General features: G+C 39.8%; 1 long non-coding RNA gene across 1 annotated transcript; it reads right to left on the reverse strand.

The window, feature by feature from the left end:
- Nucleotides 1-985: 985 nt before the first annotated feature.
- Nucleotides 986-13325, reverse strand: LOC114063525. The gene is made up of 3 exons (XR_003572572.1): nucleotides 13255-13325; nucleotides 2406-2512; nucleotides 986-1062 (listed from the first exon to the last, which is right to left on the reverse strand). It is a non-coding gene; the product is annotated as an uncharacterized LOC114063525 (long non-coding RNA).
- Nucleotides 13326-14481: the final 1156 nt, after the last annotated feature.

The following is a 14481-nucleotide window of genomic DNA, read 5'->3' on the forward strand; positions in this document are numbered from 1 at the left end:
CATGGCATCAAATTTCAAAACTGAGGGCCTTTCTATCTTTTGTGGCTTTTTTTCGTGTTTAGGAAACAGCTGTATAAAGAAATGACTGCTGAAGTGGAAAAAACCAGTTGAATATTTGTACACTGTTTCTGCTACTAGGTTTTCCCTTTTCATTTCTTTATTGGTTGAGAAAAAATTGTAATACTTGAATAGTGAGTTCACTTTATTAACAGTTCAAACACAATATGAAGCCAATATATTTAGCATTAGTTACTAGCCTTCTGCAAATTTAAGCTGTATTTTGCTCACTTAATTAGGTAAACTACATGTTTTTTCTCTTACTGGTTCCTCTTTTTAATATGAGAGCAATAAAAGCACCATAGGGTGCATTGTATTTTAAAAAATGTATTAGAATTTATATTTTTCTATGAATTGTAAATTGTTTAGAAATTTTACCTTCACTATTCTTATGACTCACAATAAAATATGTGATCCCTAATGCAACCTTTTTAAAAAGTGACTGCACCCAGACTACAACTAATTAATTATGAACATAATCTGTTCTAGTGACAGTTATTTTTTAACAAAGCTTTATAATGCAAATCATGGAATTTACATTTCTATTCAAGGGGTGTCTACACTTAAACTCTCACACAGGATATTGCCTAAGAATCAATCCACTACTTTCTCTCTTTTTTTTTTCCCCCCACCTTCTACTCTTTCCTTTGCACTTCTCATTTTCTCTCAAAATGGAACCAAACATTGCTAATTTGGCTCGAGCCTTTCTCCTCTTCTTGGTATTTTCCTCCCTTACTCTCACTGCAGACTGAGTGGATCAAGCTATTGAATGTAAAGCCAGAGAGCATTTCACTATACATGAAATGAAGGAAGATCATGCTGGGACAGTCACCTTCAACATTGTGCATTCAGTCTAAATTTACAGTAATAGACTCATACTCGGAGGACACTTGCTGTGTTTGTTTGCAAACTAGTATGCAGTACTTACAAGTGTGTGGTTTTATTGACATATTCCTTTCCTTTCCTGTGGTTTTTAATTGAAACCCCCACTGCTCAGCTGAGCTCCTGGAAGTCAGAGAACAGAAGTTTTGCGTTTAGTTTAGCATTTAGACAAGATGAACACATACAGCAGAGTTCTGCTGGTCGATTATGAAATGCATAGTTCAGGGCTGTTGGAGTTTTTGTTTTGATTAAGATTCATGGTATGTGTATGGAATTAGCACCGTGAAATCAAATCATAGAATCACAGAATCAGCTGAGTTGGAAGGCACCTACGAGGATCACCGAGTCCAGCTCCTGGCCCTGCACAGGACCAACCCCAAGAATGTGCTCAAGAGGATCATCCAAACCCTCCTGCAGCTCTGGCAGCCTTGGGGCTGTGCCCACTGCCCTGGGGAGCCTGTTCAGTGTCAGCCACCCTGTGGGGGAAGAACCTTTCCCTGAGATCCAAACTAAACCTCCCCTGACACACCTCCAGCCGTTCCCTGGAGTCCTGTAACTGGTTACCATAGAGAAGAGAGCAGTGCCTGCCCCTCCTCTTCCCCTCGAATGAATGATTAAGGAAATGTCTTAATGTATAGACCAACACTGAAATAAATGTCATTTTAATATCACTGGGTTAATTAGAAAAATATTTTCTGGAAGGTGTTTGCTTTCTGATGCCTCATATACACTGTTGACTGTGTGTCCAGCATGAGTGGTCAGTACACAGCCCTTTGAGCTGTGAGTTGGCCAGTCAAGGATAATTCTTCATTATGTTCACTCTCTGGATGAGCTGAGAGTGAGCCAAGAATAGCCCTGTATATCATAAGGAAGGTATCAGTTCTTAAAAAAGATTACAGTGTTCTTCACTAGCATTGTGAAATAATTCTACTTTAGGTACCAAGAGCATAAAAAAAAGTATGTGCAAAACTGATGTGACAAAAACTGATAGACAAAAGTCATGTAAATCTAAAACCACATTTCTAGGCCCAGGCATTTCACTTGAGTTAGAATTCTGATGGCTTATACTTTTGCCTTGTGATAGGCGTTAAAATCCATTAAAAGCATTTATGATGCAAGGGAATGGCACGAAGCTCTGTCAGAGCAGGCTCAGGGTGGATCTCAGGGAAAGGTTCTTCCCCCAGAGGATGGTTGGCACTGAACAGGCTCCCCAGGGCAGTGGGCACAGCCCCAAGGCTGCCAGAGCTCCAGGAGGGTTTGGACGACTCTCTGAGGGACAGGGTGGGATTACTGGGCTGTCTGTGCAGGGCCAGGAGTTGGAATTTCATAATTCTTCCAGCTCAGGATATGATTCTGTGGTTATACCAGTACAGTTTTCACCTAACTAGAAGAGCAAGGCAATACAAATAACACACAGCTATGTCCAAAATAGGCAACTCATGTCCATCAATACTGATTTAAACCACCTGTGACGTCCGAGGGTTTCCTGCGGGTGTGGCTTGTCCTTAAAGCAGTCCCATTGCAAAACCTGTGTGTGATGAAGCAGATCTGCCAGCTGTGGGTACAGTTTCCACTGCCAAGGGCAAGGTAAACTTGTTTTATTATTGTCATTCTGCAGAAGCCATGAACTGCTTCAGCTGCTGTTATACACACAGTCCTATCTTTCTAACAAGGTCAGCCTGGATACCCTTTAGTGAATTTCTCACTGCTCTGTATAATTAATTAAACATCTCCCTGTGCCTTATATGCTGACCAAAACCATCTCTTTCCACCCAGACACTACATACAGCCAGCAGATTGTATGATCCTGAGCTAAAAGCTGTCCCATTTCTTCCTATGATGAAGTGAATGGATTTTCTCCCTTGTATTGCAATAAGAATTGAACCAATTTGCCTTGGATGCAGATGGGAAATAGACTCTTTCAAGAGTTCCTCCTGTTGCATTAACACCCTTCCACCAAGTAGCCAGCAGAGGTTTCACAGCACAGGAGTTCTGCATGAAAAAAAGAAAACCAACCACCACCAGCATTTGTCAAATAAATGTCTGTTAATGAATAACATGAAAGAGCCCATGTTCCTCAGCTGTAAATAAGAGAGAACAGAGAAGTGTGAAAAGAACTCTGCTAGAGAAACAATGAAATATTAATAAACTCGTGTAGGAAGCCTTGCTAGGTGAGGAATTAGACAAATACATCACTTGCTTTCTTTATCCTCCCACAGGACCACGCCTACAAGAATTAGTATTGACCTATGAGGTAAGAAACACACAATAAAACCCACAACAAACAACCCACAGTTTGAGTCCAGTTCATGCCACAGAGCACTGCACAATTAAGGAGCTTACCTGGATAGTAATATGACAGTGAAAAAACCTATTTTTCCTGTATTAAGTCTGGAAATCACATATACCCCATCCTTAATAACCAAACCTTAATAGTCCTTTCTTTCTTTTGTTCTCATACTTTTAATCATAACTGAAGAACTGACATGACCAGATATAAAAGGAAATAAGAGATTATGTTAAAGTTATCAACAGATACTCCAAATATCTGGACTTTTAAACAAATACATTGGTAAATTGCTAATTTTTTCATATAAAGCATATTATCAAATATACATTTTATTGCATGACAGCTGTGGTGTGCACATGCACTCTGAACCCTTGTTCTGGACCAAGCATTAATATACCTGAGGAGCAATTATTGATTATTTGGGTGAGAAGCATTCTCTTTAGGAGAACTTATCATTGCAGTCTGAAGGATTAGGCTTGAATTTTTAAAATACTGAATTTTTAAAAGAGGATCACAAAGATAACCAGGTTCTTCTAGCTTTCTACATATCAAAGCTGGAAGGTCTAAAATTACTATTTTGTTTGAAACTGAAACTCTTTTAAACCAAAATGGTAATCCACTGATTTTACCAGTGGGATGCCAGAATATTTAAGAATTTGCAAATATCCCTGTCAATGTTGCTCATTATGCAAGAAATAAACTATAACAAAATGACATTGTAAGACAGTGTGCCACTCCTTTGAGGGATAAGTGGGAAACTGCTGCCAGGAGTCCATTGAAATTCCAACTTGAGAAGAACTGCCAGCTGGCTGTCCACAGCAGAATAAGACAAAAAAACCTCTATTTTCTGCCTCTCACTATAAGAGCAGCCTTTTGGCTTAAGCCCATTCAAAATCAAATATCCAGATGGGAGACAGTTCCCGTTTCTCCCTTGAAGGGTTAAGGAAGGTAAAACAAAGGGTAAGACAACTATTAGGTTATTATTGCATGAAAGAAGTGCTTTGACTGGGGAGTAGCAGGGAGAAAAATCTCTTATTGCACTACTGTAAATAAGTGGCAGGCAGGTATGTGCTGGCCAGTAGGATCTCAAAGACAGTAAATGAAATAAAAAACTATTTTTCACACTCCAGTGCTGATGTTCTGGTGTATTTGCTGCATTGTTGCTCTATTATACAGAAAAAAAAAAAAAAGGCTCTTGTTAGCTAGATAACCTAATAACCTACATCTGTTTTAAAGGCATAATTTTTTTTCCAAGGTGTTTTCCATATAGTTTCCACAATCAGATTGTAAAGGGGAATTTAGATTGTCCTTCAAATGAGCTTTTAGTAGAGGAGATTGAAGGGAGATCCCATAACAAAATACAGCTTCCTCAGGAGGGGCAGGAGCTGATCTCTACTCTCTGTGAGCAGGGACAGCCCCCAGGGAATGGCTGGAGCTGTGTCAGGGCAGGCTCAGGGTGGATCCCAGGGAAAGGTTCTTCCCCTAGAGGGTGGTTGGCACTGAACAGGCTCCCCAGGGCAGTGGGCACAGCCCCAAGGCTGCCAGAGCTGCAGGAGGGTTTGGATGATCCTCTGTGGCACAGGGGGTGACTCTTGGGGTTGGTCCTGTGCAGGGTTAAGTGTTGGACAATATCCATGGAAACATGCTTGTTTGGCAACTTCATGGCTTCTCTTTCCTGGGAAGGGTTTTCCATTTCCTTTCTGCTTTATCTCTTGCCATATTTAATTTTCCCCCAAAGAAACTTTCATATTTGGAGCCAATGTCTGTCACCAGCACACACCAATAAATCTTTGTGCCTCCTGCCCCGTCTCAACATCCTTTCTGCAGCAAGACTTGGAGGCCGTGCCACTGGCTCATCGGGATGAGAGAGCCTTGGATTCAAGACACTGTAGAGGAAAGGTGAGAAAGGCAAGGCAGGGAAAAGGAAGAGTCCTCTGTGTCCTTCTGCGCTGCTTTTGTACAGAGGGCAGCAACTTTTACTTACATATGTCAGAATATTTCACTGTCAGGGGAAGCCACCACTTTGGCTTTGAGCTTCACCTGAGCCACAGCTGTGGGTTCCTAATCCTGGAAAAATCTCATCTGGAAATGCTTTCAGCTCATAATATGCTATTGATACAGCACTTGAGGATGGTACCTCACTGAGGGAAAGGACACAGTGCAAACTGAGCTCTGGTCATATCCAGAGGGAAGAACTTGCTGCCTTCACAGCTGGCAGAAAACTATAGTGGGAAAGAATTCCATAAACACAGGAAGATAGCTGCCTTCTGGGGAAAACAAACAAACAAACAAACAAACAAACAAAAAACATATAAAGGTAGAAAATACAGGCCTGGATTAAGGTGATTTCCATCTTTTCAACAAAGTTTGAGCAAAGAAATTTAACCCCTGATGCCACTGCATTCATGACTCTTATATTTAGGCATTAGCTCCAGCCAATTCTTTGAAAATAAATGACAGCTGAATAAATGACTGATGATAAACTGTAAGTTTGCTCTCATTTTTTTCTATAATGATGGTTTTATCCTCTCCATTTATTTATGATAATTTAAATGCTCTACCTGCCTGCTCTATAATGCAGACTTATTATGTTGTCTCATTATTGTGAAAAAGATACACACCAAAAAAAAAAACCCCACAGTATTTAAATTAAAATACAACCTAGGATAAAAATATCTATGCTGATGACCTATATTGCAGAGTATATTATTTTTCTTTCTCATGTATGGTAAAAGGATTGGAATACCTGATTTATTCTGTATTTAGAATTCAAAAGGAGGCTTATTTGCAAAGTAACAGACAAAACTTTCTTAGCTGAATCCTGAAAGATTTTTCACAATGCAACATGTGATGCTAAAGGAGTCCCCATTTCTCTCTGACCTGCACTAGCCATCCTTCATGGAGACAAAGATCCTCCCTTCAATCATATAGATCAAACTGAAGGTAGAATGCAGTCACCCAATAAAAATAAAATCCACAGTGCTCTAATACATCACATTTCATGGCTGACAAGGAACAAGTATTCTCAACAAATTTGCATTTAAATCCTCTGCTCATGATAAATGTTGTGGTTTTCGTTTATTTTGAAATGGACGCATAGTTACCATGGTTTAAACTCCAAAATTTGAATCAAGGATTGAGTCATAAAACTGCAACAGAGGATGGATAGAGAAGTCTCTGGCTCTACTCAAATATCTCAGCTTTCAGGGATTGCAGGGAACTTTATGCTGAGCCACACTCGTAGATCTTTTCAACCTATGAGGCTTACAAATATAAATACAAATTGAAAAGGCAATTAGAAAGAACTCTAGTTCTTTACACCTCCCTCATCAAATCAATCACATCCTTTAAGGATGTTTGCAAGGCTGGTCCTCTGTATAGTCTAATAAAGAAGGTGAAATTTTACACTTTGATTGTCTAAGCCTTTCCTCAAGACTTGTTTTGCCACACAGCTCAGAACTGATTCTGAAGTCCCAGCGCATTCTCAGATCCACTCTGGGTGTGTATCTCTGTGCTATATTCCATGTTTACATGGAATGCTTTGTGTCCTGTACTGTCTGAAGCCAGTAAGGTTGGCATAAAGCTGGATAAACCCAGCCTGTTTCTTGAAAGGTTACCAATATTTTCCTTCCCAGGCAGGAGGTCACTTCAAGCCAGGGCAGCTGGGCAGGAGGTTCTGTCCACCCGTGCTCTGTGTCTCCCCAGGGTTAGAGTTGTCTCAGGTGTTAGGGCCAAGCTCCCTGGACACCCCCTGGCATTCCTCTCCATGACTATTCCTGATCTTCTGGATCCTTGAACTTTTTTCCAAGTTTTCCTCTTTTCACCAATCCTTCTTTCTGCGCCAGCTCCTCTTTCCAGAACCTGATCTTCCCAATTCCATAGTTCATGTGCAGAAGCACAGTGGTGCTCAGCCTCCTGCTTGACAGTTCTGTGTCATGTCTCTGTATTAATAAACTGCAAGATTTGGAACATGCCACTTTTCCTTAGTCCAATTGTCATTAAAATTTACAAGCAGTCCATACTGCAAGGAGACAACAGGGAGCAGACTCCTGCTTGAAAGTTCCAAAGTTTAATTTAGGATATCTGTCCACATGTGCACACACTCCCAATTATCTGCCAACTGTTAGTGTTCCAAATTTAAGCTATTTTTTGCCTACAAAATATCATTCATATATTTCTTTCCTTCCATTTCACTTTCAAATTACAACCTCTAGGGCAGTCTGCTTTTGGATTATTCCACCACTTTATTAGAGGAGCCAGAAATTACCAATTCCAAATCACAAACTTAATAATTATTAAATTACTGATATCCACCTAACATAATACCATTTACTGGAAGTGTTTAATACTTCACTTGTCGGGTCCACATGAATTGACTGTAGGATCCCTGAGGGGAACAAATGGAATAATCTTGACATCAACATACCTGGAGCCACGACTGTGCCCTAAAGGCCAAAAGCATTCGGGAGGGTGCCTGATCTGTGGCTCCACTGGCAGCAGAAGCTTGTTCAAACCCTGCAGAGGCCAGGCTGTGAACACAAACTCTTGTTCCTGGACTCCTTCAGGGAGATTGGTGGTGCAGAACAAACCCTGGACAGTTCCTTTCATGTATCGAACCCCACCTAGGACAGACCCTGTCCTAAAAGTGAGGGAACCCCCTTTCAGCTTTATGGAAGCTGTTGCACAATGATATAAACATCACCAAGTCTCGATTTTAAAATGTTAATTTATCTTCCCAAATTACCACACTCACATATGGCTCATAATTGCAGTATCATGGAGTGTCAATTGAGCAAAACAGATGTATTTTTCAAAAAACTGTGACACTGTTTGCAAAAGCACTCTATTCTCCATGGGTGCACATGCTGCTTCTACCTTCTGCTCCAGTACCTACATATTGATACTGCTCAACTAAATGCAGATTTTCTGCTTCAAGTATATACAACATTAACATTCAGGGCAGCAAATCATTCTGAGAGTGTTTAGGTGTGGATAATGCTGAATAAACCAGTGAAAGCAAATGCTTGTGCATGAAGTAACAGACTTGGATTTCCTATGGAACCCATAAGAAACCTAAACCAGGATATTCTGATATATTAGATTATTCATAAATTAGGAAAAAAACCTAATGAAGTATAAAATAGCTCCAGGTATAGTAGTTAGGAATGACAGCTTTGGCAAATTAGGATCTTGTCCCATTAGGTTTTATATGTGTGACTTCACAGTCCACTCTCTGGTAGCTGGCTGAAATGCTGAATTACTCTGAAACTGCTCCTTTGCCCTTAACGAGCTGTAAATTTGGTCTCATCGAGGTCCTTGTCTAAGATACCTTTTCTTGCATAGTCCCACCTGAAAGGTGCTGTGAGTTCTTGATTAAATCATCCTGGAGCTCTAGCCTCACCTTTCAGTTTGGAAAAGGCTTTGCTACACATCAGCTGTTGGACGTCACCTGGGTACTGCTATTCCAACTAGGATTTGCTTTGCTGTGGAGCCTCATTATTACACGAACACCACTCAGGAGACGTCAAGGAAATCAGAGTTATTTAGTGCGTTTCAACTCACAGAACAGGAACTTTTTTTGTAGAAGGTGTTTCATTAATTCTTACATTTGCAGAACTCTTGCCTTCCAGACTCGCATTGGTTTTGGCTGAATAACTCGGATTTCAGGTAGCTTTTCCTTGTTTCCTTTGTTTTCTGAAAGCAGAATTTATCTACGTTTCAGAAACCTAAACACATTTTCTCTCTCTTTGGGTTGTTGGGTTTTTCTAACACAAATATTAGGTTTAAGAAAAGAAGTATTTGTAAATTTTATTGTTAAAGAAATTGACTGCTTGATAGTTTTAACTCTGTGGTGTGAAAAGATATCCACTTCCAAAAATTGCAGGAAGAAAAACCAAAGAGAATTTCCATTGTAAATACTGTTACATTGAACTAATTTCTCTCATTCTTAATTATCATTCTTAATTGCTTGCTGTGCATTTGGTCATAGTGTTCAGTAAATCAAAAGCAGTCTCGTGCAGTTACTTTTTGATCTTTATTACTTTAAAGTTTAGCTCTCCAATAGTTCAGAATGAGTTTTTCATTGCATTTCTGTCTATCTTCGTGTATTTTCTTGCAGCAGAATTTATAGCAGTATCTTCTTCACATAAAGAAGAAATCTCAAGGTGATGGATGCAGAAGCAGCTCTGAAGCAGTGTGATTTACTGCTGTTATCTTGGAGCTCTTTTGTATGCAGTGCTCCTCTTGGGAGCTGGATAAAGTGAGAGTGGGACCTGAACCCTGATACACAAGCAGGAGGTTCTTACCATGTACAAGCTGAAATAATAAGAAATAATAACCATACACAGAAAAACAAGCATAATAGTTTTGCTTTTGTAAGAATACGCTTCTCATAAATACCAGTATTTCAAATATCTAGCAGTACTTCACTTGGTATGTGGATTCCTTAAAATTTTTCACTTTGGGCTTTTTTGATACATTTTTACTTGAGCCTCCTCTTAATGGAAATTACACTTGATTCCATGAGAAGAGGATGAAAGCAGGGGTCAGTTCCCTTTAATTCACCTGATGCTTTATAGAATTGGGTCTATTATCCCTGCACCAACCCAGGCCAACCTCTGCCTTGCTATGGAAGTGGATAGAGCAATATATTGAAACACTGGAGATTGCTGTTGCACTCCTGGATGTGTTTAGGGAAGTTTATACCCTTCTCAGGGCCTATTTTCCTCTAATGTAGGTATAATAATACCAGATTTCTCTCTAAGCATTTGCAAAATACAATGCAGTGTGGGTAATGTTATTATTACAATATCATTTCACTATGAGTTCTGTAACATATATTTAGCTTCTCTTAATCTACAAAAGAACACCAAATCAGATGTGGAGTCAGCAGTTCCCAGTATATAAAGACATAGTGAAAACACCAACACTGCTAGGAACAAGGTTCTGCCACTCACAGTTGTACTTCAAAATGCAATGTTATTGTGTCTGAGAGTCTGATTTTCTGTGGCAGAATATCAGCAATGCAGATAAGACTTTATACTGGCATCTTTTATAGTTTATGCCTCTAAAAGATTTGGGACACAATTACAGATTTTTATCCTCTCAGTCCTATCAGATATGAAATTGTGAACCTGCTCAAAATGTCACCATTGGAAACAAAAGGCAAAACTGATTTCTTTTACTGTGTAATGTGTTACCATCCACTGTGTGGCTCAATTCAATTTTTACAAGGCTTCCTTATGAGGTGCAAGAACTGATTTATGAGTCCACATTAAAGCCTCCTTCACTCTTGAGATTCTAGTTAAATATTATATGATATGACACAAGTATATTGAAAAATAGAGTTTCAGCTTCTTATTATGGGCTTTTGCTTGCTACCCTTGCAGCACGTTCATTTCAGACTGTGCAGAATGTCCTGCATTTCTATTTTTTTATGTATCTCTGGTAAATGTGAGAGTTCAATTTGATATAAGGCAATATATTCTCTCTCAAACAAAAGTTACCAGATAAGATCCCAGGAAAAGTCTTCATCTTCTGGAAATTCCTCATGTATTACCGTGGGCGAGTAGAACTGAATATTTTATCATATGCTATTATTATGGATGAAACTTTGATTTTAGATGTGTTTCTGTGCGATGGAACTATGTGATAGCACGTTCCAGACAGATTCAGTATTACACACGATTACTTGGATCTGTATCTCAAAATCTGTTTGAGTAACAGAAAAGCTTGTTTTATTTTTGCTTCAGAGTGTTTATAAACAGCACAGATTGTTCCTAGCCCTTCCATGGCCACGAGAATGCATTACAGCATCTGTTCAGATTGCCTTTCTGACTCCAGGAGGGTTTTGAGTGAAAGCACATGGGATTTAACCACTGCTCTCAAGGAGTAACCAACAGGCATTGAGCCTGAGGAAAAATCACAGAGAGAATCATGGAATCACAGAATGCCTTGGGTTGGAAAGGGCCTTAAAGATCATCCCACTCCACCCCCTGCCATGGGCAGAGACACCTTACACTAGCCCAGGCTGTTCCAAGCCCCGGCCAACCTGGCCTTGGACACTTCCAGGGATGGGGCAGCCACAGCTTCTCTGCCCAACCTGTGCCTTACAGAGAAGAATTTCTTCCCAATATTTAGTCTAAACTCACTCTCTGTCACTGTGAAGCCATTCCCCTTTGTGCTGTCCCTCCAGGCCCTTGTCAATAGTTTCTCTCCATCTTTCTTGTTGTTCCTTCAGGCACTACAAGGCCACAGTCAGGTCACCCCAAAGCTTTTCTACTGCAGGCTGACCATTCCCAGCTCTCCCACCTTTCCTCCCAGCAGAGCTGCTCCATCCCTCAGACTATCTTGGTGTCTCCTCTGGACTCTCCAGCATCTCCATGTCCTTGCTGTGCTGTTCCCCAGAGCTGGAGCAGCTCTGCAGGTGGTCTCATGAGAAGGAGGGAACACAAAATGTGAAAAATCAAAGTTTTACTGTCCCATACCTCCAACCAGACAATGCACAAGGGAGAGCAGTGATAAGGTCAGGAATGTGAGTTACCTCAGGAAAAGAGGTGATGCAGCTTTGAGAATCATCTGTACCTAGAATTCATCCCTACATGGCATAGCTGTGTACCATATCTCACCTTAATAAAAGACTAAAACAAGAGAAAGTTCACATTCCAGCGTGATCTCGCAAGGAGTAAGTAAGGACACATCCACAGGAGAGATACATATGCTCAAGGAATCCAGTGTTAGAATGGTATATGACAGATATATTAAACAGCAGCTCTGAGTACAGGAGCCATGAAAATTCATACAGGCTTTTGGGAATAATTAATAAAGGAACTGGAACCTTGGACGTGAATTATCCCACTGTACATGGAGTGCGTTTATATCCTCTTTTTTACATGCAATGTCCATATCTCAAAAAAGGATAAAATAGACCTAGGGAGGATTAATAGTGTTATCAGATATATGGAACAGCAACTCTGGTGAGGGAGGCTGAGCAAATCAGGGTTCACAGCCTTGGAAAAATCATGAATTCCAATAAAGAAGGTAAGTAAGGACTGCTGGCTGGTTCTTACAACAGAAAACTGATAAGGCAGAAGGTTTAAAGAAGCAAATAATACCTTTTTCTACAATGCAAAATTCATGCTGTGCCACGAGGTGCTTTGCATGCAAGAACTTAAATGGCTTCAAAGAATAGATATGGAAATGGCATGTGATAATATGCTTAAATAGAGATATTGATTTGATGCTCAGGATACAATTTTTGCCTCAGAACATCTTTAAAGAGTATTTGTGCAGAAGCTGGGAGCTTGTATCTGGGAAAACAATAATATACTCCTTCCCTATCCCTTAGTTTTATAAGAAACATCCCTTTTGCCTGAGTCAGGGTTGATATTCTTCTGTCCACCACTATTGCATGAATCTCCACAGCATTGGCAACCGGTTTCTTATTTTTTTTAAATTGTTTTTAGCTCTCATAATCTCCTTGTCATAGTCAATTGCAAACACATTCAAGGCATGTTAGAGTTAAATCACAAGTGTTCTTAATTTAAAAATTATTAGCATACTACATAATTAATTAGACTTTTACACTTCAGTGAGTTTTGGTTCCCCAAAGAAAATTGAGCACAGAGAATATAATTTGATTTAATTTTTTGTCAAGGTTTAATCTACCTGAAACACTGTTATATTTCAGGAGAAGTATAAACTGCTTAGATCTTGTCAGAATTTCTTTAGTGGGAGCAACATTTATTTACCTGAATGTTAAAATAAAAATAAGTAATTTAAAAAGAATGTTTTATCTCTTTCAAATTAAAAAAAAAAATAATATATATAGAGAGATAAAACCAAGGCATACATTCAGGCAATATCCAAGATATGTGTGTTGCCAGTATGTGAAAGTTGTGACAGAAGTGGTAATTCTGCCAGAGATAATTAAACACTTAAAATAAAATACAAAACTGAATGGAAAAAATGAGAGGAGTAAAGAGAATAAATGCTTTAAGAACTGCTAAGGATAAACTTAAACATACTAAGGGTATTTGATGGCCAGAATTGTTCATTTAACATTGGAGGAGTCTGTGCAGATGACAACTGATGTTTCTTGTTTAAATGGAAACATCACACTGGTGAGAAGAATAAACAGCAAAAATCTCCTGAGTCTCTGTTATTACAAACCTGAAGTAGCTGTAGTGAGCCCTCCATTAGCCATCATAACCAGAGACTGAGATGCCCAGGTGATTTAAAAATTCTTATCCTTTTTTTGCTTCTAGGTTTGACATGCCGCTAAAATATTTCTCTGAATTTTGCTCCCAATTATTTTCACTTTCAAACGCAGTTACGTAGAAAACACCACAGGCACACACAAGAATATTCCAAACTTTGCAGCAATGTTCATGTTGTGCTGAGCCAGAGCTGATCTCTCAAGACAAGATGAACCAAAGTAGTGCAGAAACATTTGGAAGGTTCCCTGCAGAGCAACCTTGGGCTGTGAGAATGCTGAGCCTGAGCTAATCAGCCCTCCCAGACAAACTCCCACTCTGTGCAGAACTGGTCTGGGTGTCCTTGCACTGCTGTTCCACATGACTGAGCATCCCATTTTCTGAAACAGGGACTTAACACTTCCTTTTCTGCAAAGAGTTTTAAGGCAAAGAGCACCAGGGAAGGGAAAGCTGATTTTCTGTTATTCCATGATCTGCCTTATCAAATAGTCTGTCCAATTAGATAACATGAACAGATGGATTAAAATTCCCACCTCCTGTGCACTGAATGCCAGGTGAGAGATGATGCAACACTGGCACAGGTTGCCCAGAGAAGCTGTGGATGCCCCATCCATGGAAACGTTCAGGGTCAGATTGGATGGAGGGCTGAGCTACCTGACTTTGTTGCAAAGGGGGATTGGACCAGGTGCCCCTTAAAAGTCCCTCCCAACCCAAACTATTCAATGACTATGATTCTATGAAGAAATGCTTATACAAGAGCAGGGATATTTTGATCAGTCCTAGAGCTGGCACATGAGGAAGCAGAGATCCTGCTCACTGCCCCAGTCATCACACATGGGGACTGCTCATCTTTGGAAGAACTTTCAAGCCTTTTCTGCTTTTGTTCTCTTCTTTTGCTTTGATATTAACAGTTATTTTTCAACTGCAACAAGACTCAGAGCACTTGAGGAGTACGTGCAGCCAACAAAGATGCTTTTCATATAAAAAGTTGGAGGGAAGGGTTAAAAATGTTAATAAAAGAGCTCCAGTCTTCAGTGC

The sequence above is a fragment of the Empidonax traillii genome, unplaced genomic scaffold (genome assembly GCF_003031625.1).
Source record: "Empidonax traillii isolate 1590-97213 ecotype Southwest subspecies unplaced genomic scaffold, ASM303162v1 scaffold472:size658359, whole genome shotgun sequence".
Lineage (NCBI taxonomy): Eukaryota > Metazoa > Chordata > Aves > Passeriformes > Tyrannidae > Empidonax > Empidonax traillii.